The following is a 16,988-nucleotide window of genomic DNA, read 5'->3' as shown; positions in this document are numbered from 1 at the left end:
GTGCATTGTTTATGATTTGCTAGTGATCTGGTTTGCTTGTTTATTCTTCATTGTACCTGTATAAAGCTGTTGCATTTCATGACACTTGCATTGTGCAGCACTGGATAGTAGTGCCTCATACAAATGCAGGCTGTTAGAGTTCAACTTTCTCTGTAACAAAAAAAACAGCCTCAGATAATTCCTGAGTACATAGTTGTACAGGGAGCACTTGGTTTACACCTAGAGCAGCAGTGCTCTTTGAGACGACACTAACAGTGTAGTCTTAGTTCAATACCACCAAGCAAACCTGCCATAATGCCCCTAGACTTATCTGATTCTGTGATACTCTTATTTGTGCATAAACATCACTCCAGTTGTCTTTTTCCCCTTGTAATCTACATGAACCCATAGATAAGCACTTCCCTTCTGTTTTTGCAGCCAGCTTGGTGGATATGGGCACCCTGAAACAAAGTATCAGTTGTCACATGGTTTTGAACAACCACCTAAATCCTAAACAATCCGATACAGGGTGTGAGAGATGTAACTAAGCATTGTCACTGGAGGCAAGGCTCTCTCATACAACCACTACATCTACCAATCAAATTGTTAAAAACACACACCGTTATCTACCACCCACTCATACTGCAAACCAAGTACATAGACTCACATATGCTGAAGTAAAGGTAATCTACCTAAAACACAAAGACCGTCTAGAAGCACCAGTAACATTATGATTCCTTAACAACCTCAAAAAGATTGTACCAAAGCAGCACCCATCATGACATAAACAGCTTCAATTCATGGTATCTCAATTCGTAAGCCCATAAGGCTCCACACAGGCTAATGTTCTTGTCATAGGTGACTCCATCATGAGACCCAGATGTTCCACTCACCAAGCTGAGCAAGGATGGGGTCACAGTGAACTGTCTGTCAGGGGCCAGGATCAGCCAAATCATGCACACAACTCAGGTCACTGAATCACAATTACCATTAATAATGCTGGCATTGTACATGTAGGAGTAAATGATCCAAGATGTACCTCTCTGGATTATATGAAGGGGCACATGATAGAGCTTTCAGACTATGTGCCCCAGGCTGTTATAAGCCTTGAATTCAGTAGCACTGAGCAGCATTCTAACTTCTTAACTTCTCCGAGGACGATAGTGCAATATGAGCAGAACATAATTGACTTAATTTTTAATGTCATTTGAAGTGGGTATAATGTTTGTCAGATTGGGAGGATAGGGCTTACAGACAGCGCTGATTCCATCAAAGAGCAATGCTCTGCACCTGTCCCCTTTAGGATTTTAAATATTGGCTAAAACATTGTTCAGCCTCATAGTGTCTTTTTTAGGCATTGTCAACCTGATAAACCTTCTAACATACCACAATAAACCCAAGACAGCCTGAAGACATATACTGCTCAGTGCTAGGAGTCTAAACAGAAACCTGTACTTTTCCACTCCTTCAAGCCCTATTTACCTTAGAGAATGAAGACATCTCTGCAGTTATGGAGGCATGATTTAAAGCCACAGGGAGCACTCTGGCAGTGCAAGGCTACCAAGTGTTCGGCACTTTAAATGAGCTACTGCACAGGAGTGGACTGGAGTTACTCTGCATTGAACCCAACATTGCAGTTCTGGGTGACTTTAACTACCACACTGTAAACTGGAAAACTTACACAACAGCCTATGTGCAAGTCCAGAGATTCTTGTACTCTGTCAACATAAATGTTCTGGACCAGCTAGTCCATATACCCACAGGGGCACCAACATCCTTAACCCAATCACACAAACAAGGGGAAACCTAACACTCACCTAAGTGTTACATCCTCACTTGACAGGTCAGGTCATAAAGCTGTCACCTCTGAAATCAAATTAAAACCTGTCACAGTGTCCACCCCTAGTATGTTTAAAACTTATTCTATGGCAAACCACCTACTACTGAGTGACACCCTGTAAAACTTTTAAGCCACCCCAAACCATGCCAATACTATTGCTTATGCAGAATTGTTCACAGAAAATCTACACCATCATATAAACAGCTGCACTGAGGCTCCTGTGCTCACCCAAAATAAACATAATACTAACTCAAGGAACAAACTACCCTGGTGAAATTCAATACCAGCAAGTTATATAACAAAAGATAGAAAAACATGGCCAAATTAGAATGTCCAGTGCCAAGTAAGATAAAAAACCCTCATGAGATTAAATTAGGAACTCAGGAGTCTTATTTATTATTCATTTATTTATTGGCATTTGTTTACCGGGAAAGTCCACTGGGCCAAATGAACCCATTTTCAGTGGAGGCCTGGGGAGAAAAGCTCCACAGTGGCAGTTACTATAACAGTACATAAAATATAAAACAGTTAGAAGATATAAGCAGTATTCACAGGACAGACAGTAATATGCAATAGAAGAAATAAGTGTGCAAACATACGATATGCACAGATTTATACAAGTAAAAGTTACAAACTAATCAAGTGATGGTATTATTATACTCTAGAGGTAATATACTAAAGAAACAGTCTACTAAAACCAAATTTGTGGTAAGTATAGACTTGCAGGAAAAGGATAACCATAAAACGATTATCATCTATGTATGCAATCTCAAAGGTAACACACAATTGTGAATGAAATCAACTATATGGAGACAAAGGATGTAATAAACCTACTAGGTGACAAATTTAGCTACAATTTTACCCTACTGTCCCCCGACACCTTTCAAAAGACCATCACTCCCCTGGCTATCACTAGAGAACAGATCCTCAATGTCCTCTCTTTGTACCCTGATAATATCACCAGTTGCCTCATGAATAGCATGAAACATGATCTATCTAGTCTTTTAGGATCATTGCTCAACCTGAGCCTCCAAACTGGCATTGTGCCTAGCGAATGGAGACGTGCAGCAGTTATCCCTCTGCAAAAGGGTGAGCCATCTACTGACCCTAATAATTACAGACCTGTAGAACTGACTAGTCTCATATGTAAGGCTATGGAAAGAATTGTCATGGATATTATAATTAAAGACATAGGAAAGCTTTAGACACCAGATCTGACCTAGATTAGATTTGTGAAGGACATATCATGCTTGCTCAATCTGGTAGAATTTTTCGAGAATTTCACTAAATATATGGCACACACTACCTATCCTGACCACAACAAAGCATTTGATACTATTCCTCATTCAGGTATTGTGAACAAACTCAAGAAAGTTGCTGTAAACCCTATGTCACCTGTTGGATAACCAAATGGCTCACAGATAGGACACAAGAAGTCAGGCTATGGAACTCTACCTCCATCAAAAGACCAGTCGCCAATGGAGTCCCTCAGGGCTCAGTGCTCTGGTCTCTCCTTTTTGGAAGTCAAAGCTGACCTTAAAGGCCTTTAGCTAACCACATTTGTTGCCAGTTGCAAGCTTATTGTGATTATAGAGTTCCCCAAAGACACAAATATCTTCCAAGAGACTTAGTCACAAACTAATAATTGGTGTCAAAGCCACAGTCTAAAACTGAATGCCAAAAAATACATAATAGTTGCTTTTGGAAAGTCAGTCTTCCCTGGCAATTACCACATAGACAGCATACCCCTATAGATAGACCCAATGGTTTGGGATGTGGAAACATATACAGACAGTCACCTGGCCTGTGACCGCCATTAGCCTACTGTTGTAAGGAAATCATTCTATATTGCACAGTTCATTAGCAAGAGTATGGTACCCGGTCCAAAGATGCCATTAGCTTGCTGTACTCAGACCTTATTAGATCAATCATAGAGCACAATGCTCCCTTCAGTATGTACCTTACCAGACATATGCAACATCTGGAATGCCCACAGAGGTTCCTTACAAAAAGAATACAAGACCTAAACCTCATGGAATACACAAGCTGCTTTCAAGCCATATTTTATTCTTAGTCTCCTACGACTACGGAGAGGTGATATGTGCCTGGCTTATAAAGCATCATCTGATTCAGTAATGAGGGGCTAGCTGCACATCATTAAGTCTAACAGCTTTAAAAATACCTGATCCAAGGACCTAAACCTCATTTGTAACATAAGTGGAACATGTTGAAAGGACAGATAATATGTCTCATAGAATATCTCTGCTTTGGAACAAGTCTCCCATCCATGTTCATTCCATACCCTGCTCAAATGTTACCTGGAGCAATGGATGGGAAATTGAAAATTCACCCATGGACTCACACTTATCCCCCTATTTGGCAGAGGCAGCTTGTAAATGCTCTGTCATCTAAACATAGCTATATGCTTTGGGTAATTTATCCTGTCAGTTATATATGGGAATACATGGCTATGCTTAACACACATGCATGCCCTGGGTAATTTTTCTTGTTAATTATATATGAGAATACATGGCTATGCTTTAAGAGGTGTCTTGGGGCCATTAACCCACTAATCATCTATGAACCTATGAACCTAGGAAATGTGTAGAATATTTGGAAGCTAGACAATTGGCATCAACATGTAACAGAACAGAAGGAAAAAGAATCCCCAAAGATTTGACCCTGAGAGTTGGGATTGCAGCAAAGGTAATGCATTTCCTAGATGCTTTGGTAAACCACATGCATTATTTCAATGTACATTTAAATAAGAAAATGTTTATTATTGAGAGTTAAACAGATATCCAGAGCCTGTAAAATGAGAAAAAAAATGTTTTAAGAAGGCCTGTGCTGAATAACTCAACAAAAGTTTATTGTTGATTCACATAATGTCCAGAGTAGATGTTTCCTTTGTATAGTGTGCAAAGCTTGAATTTGCAAACAGGCATTAATTCCCATTCCACCTAAAGATTTAATGGAAGCCTGTGCACGTTGGGAATGATATTGGAAGCAGAATGAGTACTATGGATGAAATAAAATGCATGCTGAGGACATACAAAAAATAGCAGAAACATTTGATGTTAAAGTTGCTTATAAAGAATCAAAAATTCCATTTAATAATAGTGAAAGGTAATAGACCAAGCTTGCTGGATAGAAATTTGGTACAAAATAAATAACACTGGAAGAAAAATGTACATATATACTGAAAGTGAAGCTTTATAAATATTGCTAATTAAACATGATTCTCTATCAAAAAATGATATGCTAAATAGAAATGTAGCTATTGTTAATGTTCCAGCAGATAGAAAAACAAGATTTCCAAATCCAAATCAGTTATTTATAGGTTCATAGGTTCATAGATAGGTACTAGGCTATCAGCCCTAGGGCCCATACAAGCCTAGCCAAAAAATGTACCCTGGCTTTCGCCACCCAAGAAAATTATTTTCCTGTGCCCCTGTCGAGCAGAGTCACAGAAGTGATCACTGGGGTGAATTTCCCATTTCCCATCCAATCATCAAGATTTTTCTTGAAGAGTGCTAATGAGGAGCTATGTTTGACATAGATAGGTAGTCTGTTCCAGAGTATGGGAAGTCCCTGGGACAGGAATCTATCCCTCCAGTATGTTCTGTTTATTGTGGTGACAAGGTTTAGGTCCCTAGAGTGTGCAGCTCGGAGGGATTGGGATTTCTTTAAGTGGAGCATGTCCAACAGCTCTGAGTTTGACATAGCTTTGTATGTTAGGCAGAGATCGCCCCTGAGTAGGCGATATGCGATGGAGTAAAGCTGTAGTTTTTTGAGATGGTCTGCATAGGGCATCTGTTTGAGGCCAGTAATCCTCTTTGTGAGGTATTTCTGTGGTCTTTCCAGTTGTTGTAGATGTCTTGTGAGGTACATACCAAAAGGGGCATTGTACTCTATAATGGGTCTTATGAGTGATGAGTAGAGGGGAACAATGACCTCTTTTTCTCTGGATGAGAATCCTTTTGTGATGAGATGTGCCATGTAGAAGGATTTCCTGACCACTGTGGAGATGTGATTATCAAAGGAGAGACTACTGTCCACCTGTGTCCCAAGGTCTCTTATGACATTTTCGGCATTAAGTAGACTACCAGCTATGTGGTAGTTCATGGGTACAGAGTTTTTACCAAAGGAGATGACAATACACTTTTTGGCATTGAGCTTCAGGCCATAGCTTTGACACCAGGTATCTGTCTCAGTGAGGCCCTTTTGTAGTTTGTCCACATCGTTAGGAGTTTTGATTATGGCTCCTAGTTTGCAGTCATCTGCAAACTTTGTTAGCCAAAGACCTTCTGTGTTGGTCTGCACTTCAGAGATGTAGATACCAAACAGGAGAGGACCCAGGACTGAACCCTGTGGTACTCCACTTGTCACTGGTCTGATGTCGGATTTGGAATCCGCTACTTTCACAGTGTGGGTTCTGTCCGTGAGCCAGTTGGCAACCCATCTTGTGACATAGGGATTTATACCTAGTTTAGTGAGCTTATCTATAATTCCAGAGTGGGGGATGGTGTCAAAATCCTTGGCGAGATCTAGATAAGCTGTGTGAACCATTTTACCCTCATCTATGGCTTTGGTGACTGCTTCAAAGAAGTCAATCAGGTTTAGGAGACATGATCTGCCTTTTACAAATCCAAACTGGGTAGGGTCCAGAGTTTGGAGATTACCAATGTCTTTGTTTATGAGTTCCATGATGATACATTCCATGGCCTTGCAGACCAGGCTCGCCAGGCTAATGGGGCGTAGTTCCCAGGGTCCGTCATGGCTCCCCCTTTGTGGAGTGGGATAACCATCACGGTGTGCCATTCAGTGGGTACAAAGCCTGAGGTGAGGCTATGATTGAACATGGTACTTAGGTAGGGTGCCAGTTCATTCTGTAGTTCGTGTAGAACACAGCCTGGGATATTGTCAGGTCCCATGGATGCTGTGTTCTTGACTTTGGAGAGTGTGTTTTTTACCTGTGCAGCCGTGATTATAGGAACTTTACATTCTTCCGATATAGAGATGGGCCCTCTAGGGGGTGAGAGGGGGGTAAAGTTAGCACTGAACCTATCTGCTAGGATGTTGGCAATATCAGTTGGTTCTGTATGTTTAGTGTCATTGTGCTGTAACTCAGAGCAGATCTGAGTGTTCCCATTTAGATTCTTGACATAGCTATAAAATGCTTTGTGGTTGTCTTTAGAGTCAGTGGCAATTTTGTTTACATAACTAGCTTTGGAGGATTTTATGAGGGATCTCAGCTTCTTACTGAGGTTGACCAGGGAGTTCCTCCAGTCATGGGATTTTACTCTTTTTTGCAACAGTTTCTTTCTTCTGTTGTAGAGTTTGTTTATGGCAGAGGACCACCAGATTGCTTCCTTTTCTTGGAGGATAACATCTTGGTTCTGTTAGGGATAGCATGATCCATGCACTCGTGTAAGTGCTTATAAAGTGCATTTGTGTAGGATTCGGCAGTCATATCTCTATTGTCCATTTGCATGGGTGTCATGAAGTTTGCCACTTCTGTCTTAAGAAGTGTGAAGTTGGCTTTGGAGAAGTTTATTACGATGGTTTCCCTAATTGGGGGTGGGGGTGGGATGTGGATGTCTAGGCTGATTAGCTTGTGGTCGGATCTGACCAACGAGGAATTGACCTCTGGTGTGGAACACCGGTTTCCCATGTTGGTAATGACCAGGTCTAGGATATTGCTGCCCCTGGTGGGGGTGTGAATAAGTTGATCCAAGGCGTTGGAATTTATGAATTCTAGAAAAGGTTGAGCAAAAGAGTTGGCACATGAGTAGTTTTCCCAGTTAATGGTGGGGTAGTTGAAATCACCCATTATTAGGGTGTTGGGTTGCACCCTAATACTTTCCAGTGTATCAAGAAATGAGGAGTGTGAATTCTGGAGCATGGTGGGGGGTCTGTAGCAAGCTACAATTTGGATTGCAGTCTTGCCCAGAGTTAGTTGCACTTGGATAATCTCGGATGCATTATGCTGTGCAACTAGCCTGGAGGTGTGGATATCCTTAATAAATATGGACACACCTCCGCCTTTAGTGCTTCGTTCTGGGTTAGGTGGCCAAAAGGTGTGGTATGAATTGTAGCCTGGCATACTGAAGCATAATATGGGTTACCCTCCGCAGAAAAGCCTAAAGTCTTTGAAATACCAGATGGACTTCTGATGTTAGGTGTCATGAGCAGTTTCTTTTTCATTCATGCATTCATTCATTCAATTCAAGCTCATTTGGTAGAGAGAAAGCAGGAAACTTAGCCCACAAGAGTTAGTCTGTTGCAAGATGCCCAACACACACATGCCCACACACACACACACACACACACACACACACACACACACACACACACACACACACACACACACACACAATCCATAAGTATTCACTCTCACGTTGCAACACCTACAGACCACTTTGGAGGACTGAGAGTTCATGTATGGTATGTCTTTGAGATTTGAAGGACAAATGCCCAGAAAGAAACCAACCCATGTGAATACTTGCAGGATGCAAAAAATTTACAAAGAAGGCACCCAGCCTAAGAAATAAAACTAACTGAAGATCCAGGTTCTGCAAAGCAGCAGTGCAAACCACTTTACCATTGTGCTAGTCTTGAGGGTAATATACACACATAATCAGCAACTTAAACACAGGCCTATCGAAGTCTGTTCCACATAATTAGAGACTAGTCTTAAGTATCAGAGATGTATGTGTGTACTATCAGGGTCTAAACCGACCTTTTGCAGGGCTGTTCTGTGATCTACCAAATATATAGCATCAAATATGTCCTATAAGGTACAGATTAAAATCACAACTATATATTGTATTGCAGGCTGGCAAAGATAAAGAAATAGAAGCGGTAATAAAGATATGTGATAAATGTTAATCACACATTAAATTACCACCAAATGTAGCTTTATACCTGTAAAAATGGCCTGAAAAGAAACATTTACTCGACTATATGCTGACTGTACTGTACCATTCCTTTGAAAAATGTTTTTGATTTTCACAGGTGTTCATTTAATTGATCTTAGTTCTCTCAGTTGTATTTCTCCAAGACATTTGGGTTTTGAATACCAAATGTGACCCAATCCTAAGTAAAAGTATGATGAGAGGTCATGTCTCCTAAATCTGATAGACGTCTTTGAAGCGGTCACCAAAGCCGTAGATGAGGGTAAGGTGGTTCACACAGCCTATCTAGATCTTGCCAAGGCTTTCAACACCATTCCCCACTCTGGAATTATAGATGAACTCACTAAACTAGGTATAAATCCCTATGTCACAAGATGGGTTGCCAACTGGCTCACTGGCTGAACCCACACTGTGAAAGTAGCAGACTCCAAATCTAACTTCAGACCAGTGACAAGTGGAATACCACAGGGTTCAGTCCTGGGTCCTCTCCTGTTTGGCATCTACTTCTCTGAAGTGCAGGCTAACACAGAAGGTCTTTAGCTAATGAAGTTCGCAGATGACTGAAAACTAGGAGCCATAATCTAAACTCCTAACGAAGTGGACATCCTACAAAAAGGCCTCACTGAGACAGATGCCTGGTGTCAAAGCCATGGCCTGAAGCTCAATGCCAGAAAGTGCATTGTCATCCCTTTTGGTAAAAACTCTGTACCCATGAACTACCACATAGGTGGTAGTCTACTTAACACCAAAAGTGTGATAAGAGACCTTGGGACACAGGTGGACAGTAGTCTCTCCTTTGATAATCACATCGCCACAGTAGTCAGGAAATCCTTCTACATGGCACATCTCATCACAAAAGGTTTCTCATCCAGAAAAAAATAGGTCATTGTTCCCCTCTACTCGTCACTCATTAGACCCATTATAGAGTACAATGCCCCTTTTAGTATGTACCTCACAAAACATCTACAACAACTGGAAAGGCTGCAGAAATACCTCACAAAGGATTACTGGCCTCAAACAGATGCCCTATGCAGACCGTCTCAAACAACTCCAGCTTTACTACGTCGCATATCGCCTACTCAGAGGCGATCTCTGCCTAACATACAAAGCTATGTCAAACCCAGAGCTGTTGGTCATGCTCCAATTAAAGAAATCCCATTCCCTCCGAGATACACACTCCAGGGACCTAAAACTTGTCACCACAATAAACAGAACATGCTGGAGGGATAGAATCCTGTCCCAGAGACTTCCCATACTCTGGAACAAACTACCTATCTATATCAAACAAAGCTCCTCATTAGCACTCTTCAAGAAAAACTTGATTGGATGGGAGATGGGAAATTCACCCTGGGGATCACTTCTGTGGCTCTGCTCGACAGGGGCACAGGAAAATAATTTTCTTGGGTGGTGACAGCCAGGGTACCGTTTGGCTAGGCTTATATAGACCCTAGGGCCAATAGCTTAGTACCTACCTATGAACCTATGAACCAATTAGTACTGTTTCAATATTTAATGTTTACCAAAAGTCCTGTTCTAAGCACCTGTAATGAGCACAGAACTGACTCCTTCTGTAATTCATATGCAGTTACATGTATTGGTAACATATCTAAATGAGCATGTAAATTGTTTTTTTTTTTGGGACCCATTGCTCCTACTGTTGCAACTGTCTGGGTACCTTTCTTTCACATTGCCCTCGTTTCTGCCTGCAAATCCTGATATTTTATGATTTGTGTTTCTCTACATGTAAGACACTGTAGTCACTGGGTGCAGCAATTTCAGTTATGAATGTTACGTTTGTCTTCTTTTCATGGATTGCTGTATCTGATTTTCTGCATCTGTTGCTAATGGGTAATCCCTTGTGATATATACATCATTATTCTCTGTAATGCTTTGTAGCTCATGTTTCCAGTGCTTCTCAGCTACTTCAATATTGTAATGTTTGTACAATCCTCAGTGTAACAGTCCTGTCACATTATTATGCCTTTCAGTGTACAGGCCCTCTGCCATTTGTGTATCACACCCAGTAACAACTGTGCGAATGTTTCCAGTTCTATTTTACAATACCCTCATTTGTCTGTTTTTCCTACATGTTCAGTGGACTTTGTAAACCAACTTGTAAGTAGTCTACTATCCTGGGCCTCTAATATCAACCTTTCATCTTTTAGGTTAAATTCATCTCTCCTTAACCATTCCTGCATCAAATCCAGATTGACATAAGGTTGTTCCAGGAGTTTACTGTACTCACAACTATATTTATGCATTTTCCACATTTCTTGCCTTCCCATCTGGTCCTTCACCCTATATTTTTTCTTTTGATTTTTGGCACATTCACTTGCTGCCTGATTTTTGTCTACTTCTGATTTAGTTTCCATTCCCACTTGACACTGATATGCTTTTCCTAAACTAAGCAAATAAGTCATCTCAAATTTGTTCACTTCATGTTTTAAAACTTTCACTATATTTGGATCTTGTGAGATTAATAGATATTAATGTGGTCCTATGATTGCAGATTTATTTTCAGAGACCCATACCTCCTTCAGAAGAGGAATATGTAATCTTGGTTTACACTGATTTTTACAGATCATTTGATGGAGCATTTTTCTTGTTTTCCTGTCCAACTGATCAATACATTTGGGGGTGTCAATCACCCCAAAACTGTAAGTTAGGCCAGGAAGATCAAATTGGTTTACAGCTTGGATTTTGTTGCTAGATGTCAGGTCTGTTTTCAGTATTCATTTTTGTCATCTAAAATATTCCTTACTGAGTTTTGTTTGCATTTGTTCATGTTTTATTGTCAATCCTTCATCAATTCCCAAATATTTATGTACTGTCACTTGCTCAAGTTTCTTTATATCACATTCCTGTCCCAAACTGATATTCTCTTGGTGCTGCAGCTTTCCTTTTCTTTACACTGCTGTTTTCGGGGAGTCAAATTGTAACCATGACCTATTCTGTTAAGTAGACAGCTTACTGGGTTAAGGACAAGACAAAAGAGCCATGGTGACAAAGAGTCACCCTGGAATATCCCCCTTTGAATTTTTATCCCTGGGAAAACAAATTTGTCCTTTATCATGGCTTAGCTGCAAGTAGTTTGCCACTGTTTCATGGTCACTGTAATGTAATTTATCACTGTAGGGTGTATCTTATACATCTGTAAGCACTCTTTTATCCATGAATGTAGGACACTGTTTTTTTGTAATCTAGCCATGTCATACTCAGATTTTCCCTCTTTTTACACTTCTTCACTATGACTTTATTTTAACAACAAATGATCCTTTGCTCCATATGACTTTCTTTTGTTACCCTTTTGTTCTATTGCCCTGATTGAGTTTTCTTCTAAATGACTATAAACTCTGTCAGGGTCAGTTCCAGTATATAGTTTATACATCATCAGGAGGGAAATTATTGGTCTACAGTTTTTAGGATAGCTTGCAGGTTCACTGTTAAGGAGGAGTATCATTTTCCTGTAGTTAACCAAGTTGGCATCTGTTTGGGGTGCACATGCAAGTAGTTCTTACTCAGGGCTAAATCTTTGTGTAAAGATGTTAATACTTTTAGCCAGAAGTTAGGTACTGCATCTGGGCCTGGAGGTTTTCCAATTAGCAGCTTAGTTATCCAGTGTGAAATCTGTAAAATGTTATGAAGACAAATACAGTGCTTTATGTAACTACTACATGTTTTTGTGTTTCATCTATTGACCTGGCAGAGATGGCTGCACAGACTTTGAAGAAAAGGATGAAAATGAAAAAAAAAATGAAATTCAAGATTCTAGAAACAAGACTGTTGTGTTTCTTGTTCATCTTCAGAAATATTCCTTAGATGGTGACACGTTTGCCTTCAGCAGAAATACAGATGGAAAAGCTGAGCACCATATTTGACTTTTACCACATTTTGGATGCAAGAATGCAGAGTATCTAATACACTAAATCAGTTAGTTGAGAAGTTTAACACCTGGAGATGAACTCCTTTTCAGGAACTGCCATTACAGGTCTAAGTAGAGTCACGGAGTCATTATGAGTCGTTCAGGTCCTCTGTCCTACAATGTGATAATTGGTTCTGGTTCATCTGTGAGAGAATGTGCCAATCTAATCACAGAATGATTCACACATAATTTCTTGAAACAAATTGTAAACCTGAAGAGAAAAAAGATGAATGGAGTGGCACATTTGTTCTGATATGTTTTTTAACAGAGGCACCTGATATTCCTGTTTCAACTGTATGTGTGAAACCGATATTGCTGCCTTTTGTGAAAGAAGACAGTGTGAAATCCACACCTGTTCAGATGTGTGGTACACAAAGAGAGACAATATTCAGCAGTGGGAATGGTCTAGGCAGTATCAGCAGGGAAAGAAGGTCCTGTGAAGCTTCACTGTAGTCTGACGCTGTGAAGACACACGAGCAGGGCAGAATAAACAGGAGGCCTCAACTGCCCCTGAAAAACCACCACTCTTATTGTTTTTTGACTTACCTGGTGAAGCAGTGGGCAAGCCCTGCCAGGGATCTCACTTCTGGTTTGAAGAGCCTAAGTGTGTAGGTGTCACTCACTTTGGGAGCAGTGTCAAGTGGTGAGTTCGATTATGGTGATACTTTGTGAAAGAATAATGCAAATGTTTTAAGGTGAGCTCATCCATGGAGCAGAAGGGCAAAAGCTTGATTGATTTTGATTTTCCATATGATTACACACATTGAAAAGGGGACCACATAATCCTTCTGTCTTTTGGGGTTTTAAGCAGGATATGTCAGAAATATTACACAAGGATAACTGGCTTGTGACAGCAAAGCATTCATAGTGATGTCACTTTCTGATCCTTCAATGTCAGCTCTTCCTATAATTGTCATGCAAAATTCACCCAGCTCTGGATTGTTCACCCACAAATAAGAAATGTGAACTGGGGTTAGACCACTGTGAGACAGGGTATTATTACCCAAACGAAACTACCGAAAAAGCACTAAATAATATTAGAACAACCGCAATTATGACAAAACTTTAACTGCGGTTGTTCTATTCACTGGCTAAGTAATTTTTATATTAGGTTATTACCCTACTGATGAGATGTTGTTGCAGTACTAATCCTGCTCAGTACAAGAGGAGTTCCAGGTTCAGACATTTAGTGTTGACATACCCAGACAATCTGCATGTGAAAGGTGTATCTCTACATGACTGAAATTCTGTTTTGAGCAGTGGTACTTTTTTTTCTAGGAAAACATCAAGAATGCATCCTAGATTGAATAAAAATCTGGAGAGAAATGAAGGGGTTGTATGATGCTCACCTTTCTCATGGTGAGAGGTACAACATACATCCAAAGCACACAAAGTGCATGATTTCATAGATGGAGAGTAGACAAGAATAGAAAATGCTCTCATTCTGGGAAATAGTGACATTTGCAGACTTCTATCACTCCCAGAAACAAGTATCAGTTTTGCACTATGCACATTGGAGGGTAGGGTATTACATACCTAAAATCCACAGAGAAACATTAGACACAAGGACGGACCATACTGAAGGTTTTAATATTCAAGATTAAGATGAGTGTTTTCGTTTTAAACTCTAAAGCTTCATCAGATAACAAAATACAACACTTTAAAAGCTTTTATGAGAAATTTTTAAAACAACCAGCAAATCATGTGATCACTGAGTTCTCATCCAAGACTGGCTTTCTTAAAGGACCATTCACTGTTTTCCAAAAAATTAGAGAAGAAAATGTATAACCACATAATATAACATATATATCTATATCCATATATGTATATATATATATATATATATATATATATATATATATATATATATATATATACATACACATTTTAATTCATATATGGTATTTTAACAGGGGTGTGTACACTTTTTATATCCACTGTATATATGGATCTACTTTGGAAGCTCGATCTTTCAAAACTTCACACTTCATATGGTCAAGACCATAACATCGAAGTTTTGAAAGTTCAACTTCAATAAAAAAAATAAAAACAATTTCTTTTTTTACATTTATGCAGAGGAGCAAGTCCCCCTACACCCCACACCCCCTAATTAAATATACCAACTCTGAGATTGCACTACAGTGAAGAGAACAGTTAATGTCCTGGTCCGTGCTGTATGGCAATCTCCATTTAAGCCGTTCAAAGTTTCATTACTTCGATCTTATGGTCTCGACCATATGAAGTTCTCCATATGAAGTTCGAAGTTTTGAAACTTTGAACTTCCAAAGTAAACCCATATACAATATATATATATATATATATATATATATATATATATATATATATATATATATATATATATTTAAACAAACCATTAATGCCATAAAACACTTATACTGGAACTTATCTAGAAAGAGCCTTTAACTCTAGAAGACTCTAAGACATGGAAGGCAGCCGACATTAAGCAGCAGTTGCCAGTAAAGCTCTCTCTTCTCAAGAAAAAGAGGCCAAGGCCCCCCTCTCAAATTTAGGGTAACTTTTTTAGTTATGGTAAATTTAAATTCATGCCCGGGGTTCTCTTGCACATGTTTAGAGCATTAGTATCTTTCTTCTTTTTGATGTCAGGCAGTTTTTGACTGAGGCTAGTTAATGAATCAGGAAGATGTAGCTATGCCTAAAACAATTGATGCCTTAAGAAATCTGATTATTTAGATAAGTTACTAATTCTGAATGAAATTATCGAAGCATTAAACTCTTAAACTTAAGTACAGCCTGCAAAGCAAATTCAGTCTTTCTAACTGAGATAGTCTCAGATGACCAGCTTCACAGCTCATCTAGGAAGTGTGGATTGGAGATAAAAATCTGAGCTTAAACAGACTTTATCACATTTTCAAGGAAGAGTGGGAAAATATTGCCAAGTCAAGATGTGCCATGCTGATAGACTCCTACCCAAGAAGACTGAATGTTGTAATTAAATCAAAAGGTGCTTCAACAAAGTATTAGATTAAGGGTGTGCACACTTATGCAACCAGCTTATTGTATGCTTTTTATTTTTTATATTTTTCCCCTAACAGATTTGTTTTTCAATTGAATTGTACAGGATATAGGTCACGTTAAAGGTGTGAAAAGTTTTGAAATGATTTACTGTGGTCTCATTTTTTTATATCACAAAAACCTGGTATTTTAACAGGGGTGTGTACACTTTTTATATCCACTGTATATATGGATCTACTTTGGAAGCTCGATCTTTCAAAACCTCACACTTCATATGGTCAAGACCATAACATTGAAGTTTTGAAAGTTCAACTTCAATAAAAAATAAATAAAAACAATTTCTTTTGTTTACATTTATGCAGAGGAACAAGTCCCCCTACACCCCACACCCCCTAATTAAATATAGCAACTCTGAGATTGCACTACAGTGAAGAGAACAGTTAATGTCCTGGTCCGTGCTGTATGGCAATCTCCATTTAAGCCGTTCAAAGTTTCATTACTTCGATCTTATGGTCTCGACCATATGAAGTTCTCCATATGAAGTTCGAAGTTTTGAAACTTTGAACTTCCAAAGTAGACCAATATACAATATATATATATATATATATATATATATATATATATATATATATATATATATATATATATATATATTTAAACAAACCATTAATGCCATAAAACACTTATACTGGAACTTAACTAGAAAGAGCCTTTAACTCTAGAAGACTCTAAGACATGGAAGGCGGCCGACATTAAGCAGCAGTTGCCAGTAAAGCTCTCTCTTCTCAAGAAAAAGAGGCCAAGGCCCCCTCTCAAATTTAGGGTAACTTTTTAGTTATGGTAAATTTAAATTCATGCCAGGGGTTCTCTTGCACATGTTTAGAGCATTAGTATCTTTCTTCTTTTTGATGTCAGGCAGTTTTTGACTGAGGCTAGTTAATGAATCAGGAAGATGTAGCTATGCCTAAAACAATTGATGCCTTAAGAAATCTGATTATTTAGATAAGTTACTAATTCTGAATGAAATTATCGAAGCATTAAACTCTTAAACTTAAGTACAGCCTGCAAAGCAAATTCAGTCTTTCTAACTGAGATAGTCTCAGATGACCAGCTTCACAGCTCATCTAGGAAGTGTGGATTGGAGATAAAAATCTGAGCTTAAACAGACTTTATCACATTTTCAGTCATTTCAAAGTTAACATTTAGAAGTGTCTAAAATTGCCTTTAAAGAGATGACAATAAGGAAGTAGCTGAAAATGATCGAATGACATATGGTCAAGACCATAACATTGAAGTTTTGAAAGTTCAACTTCAATAAAAAATAAATAAAAACAAT

The sequence above is a fragment of the Protopterus annectens genome, chromosome 4.part0, assembly GCF_019279795.1.
Source record: "Protopterus annectens isolate FY-2018-M chromosome 4.part0, PAN1.0, whole genome shotgun sequence".
Taxonomy (NCBI): Eukaryota; Metazoa; Chordata; order Ceratodontiformes; family Protopteridae; genus Protopterus; species Protopterus annectens.
The sequence above is the reverse complement of the archived record's forward strand: the minus strand, read 5'-3'. Positions refer to the sequence as shown.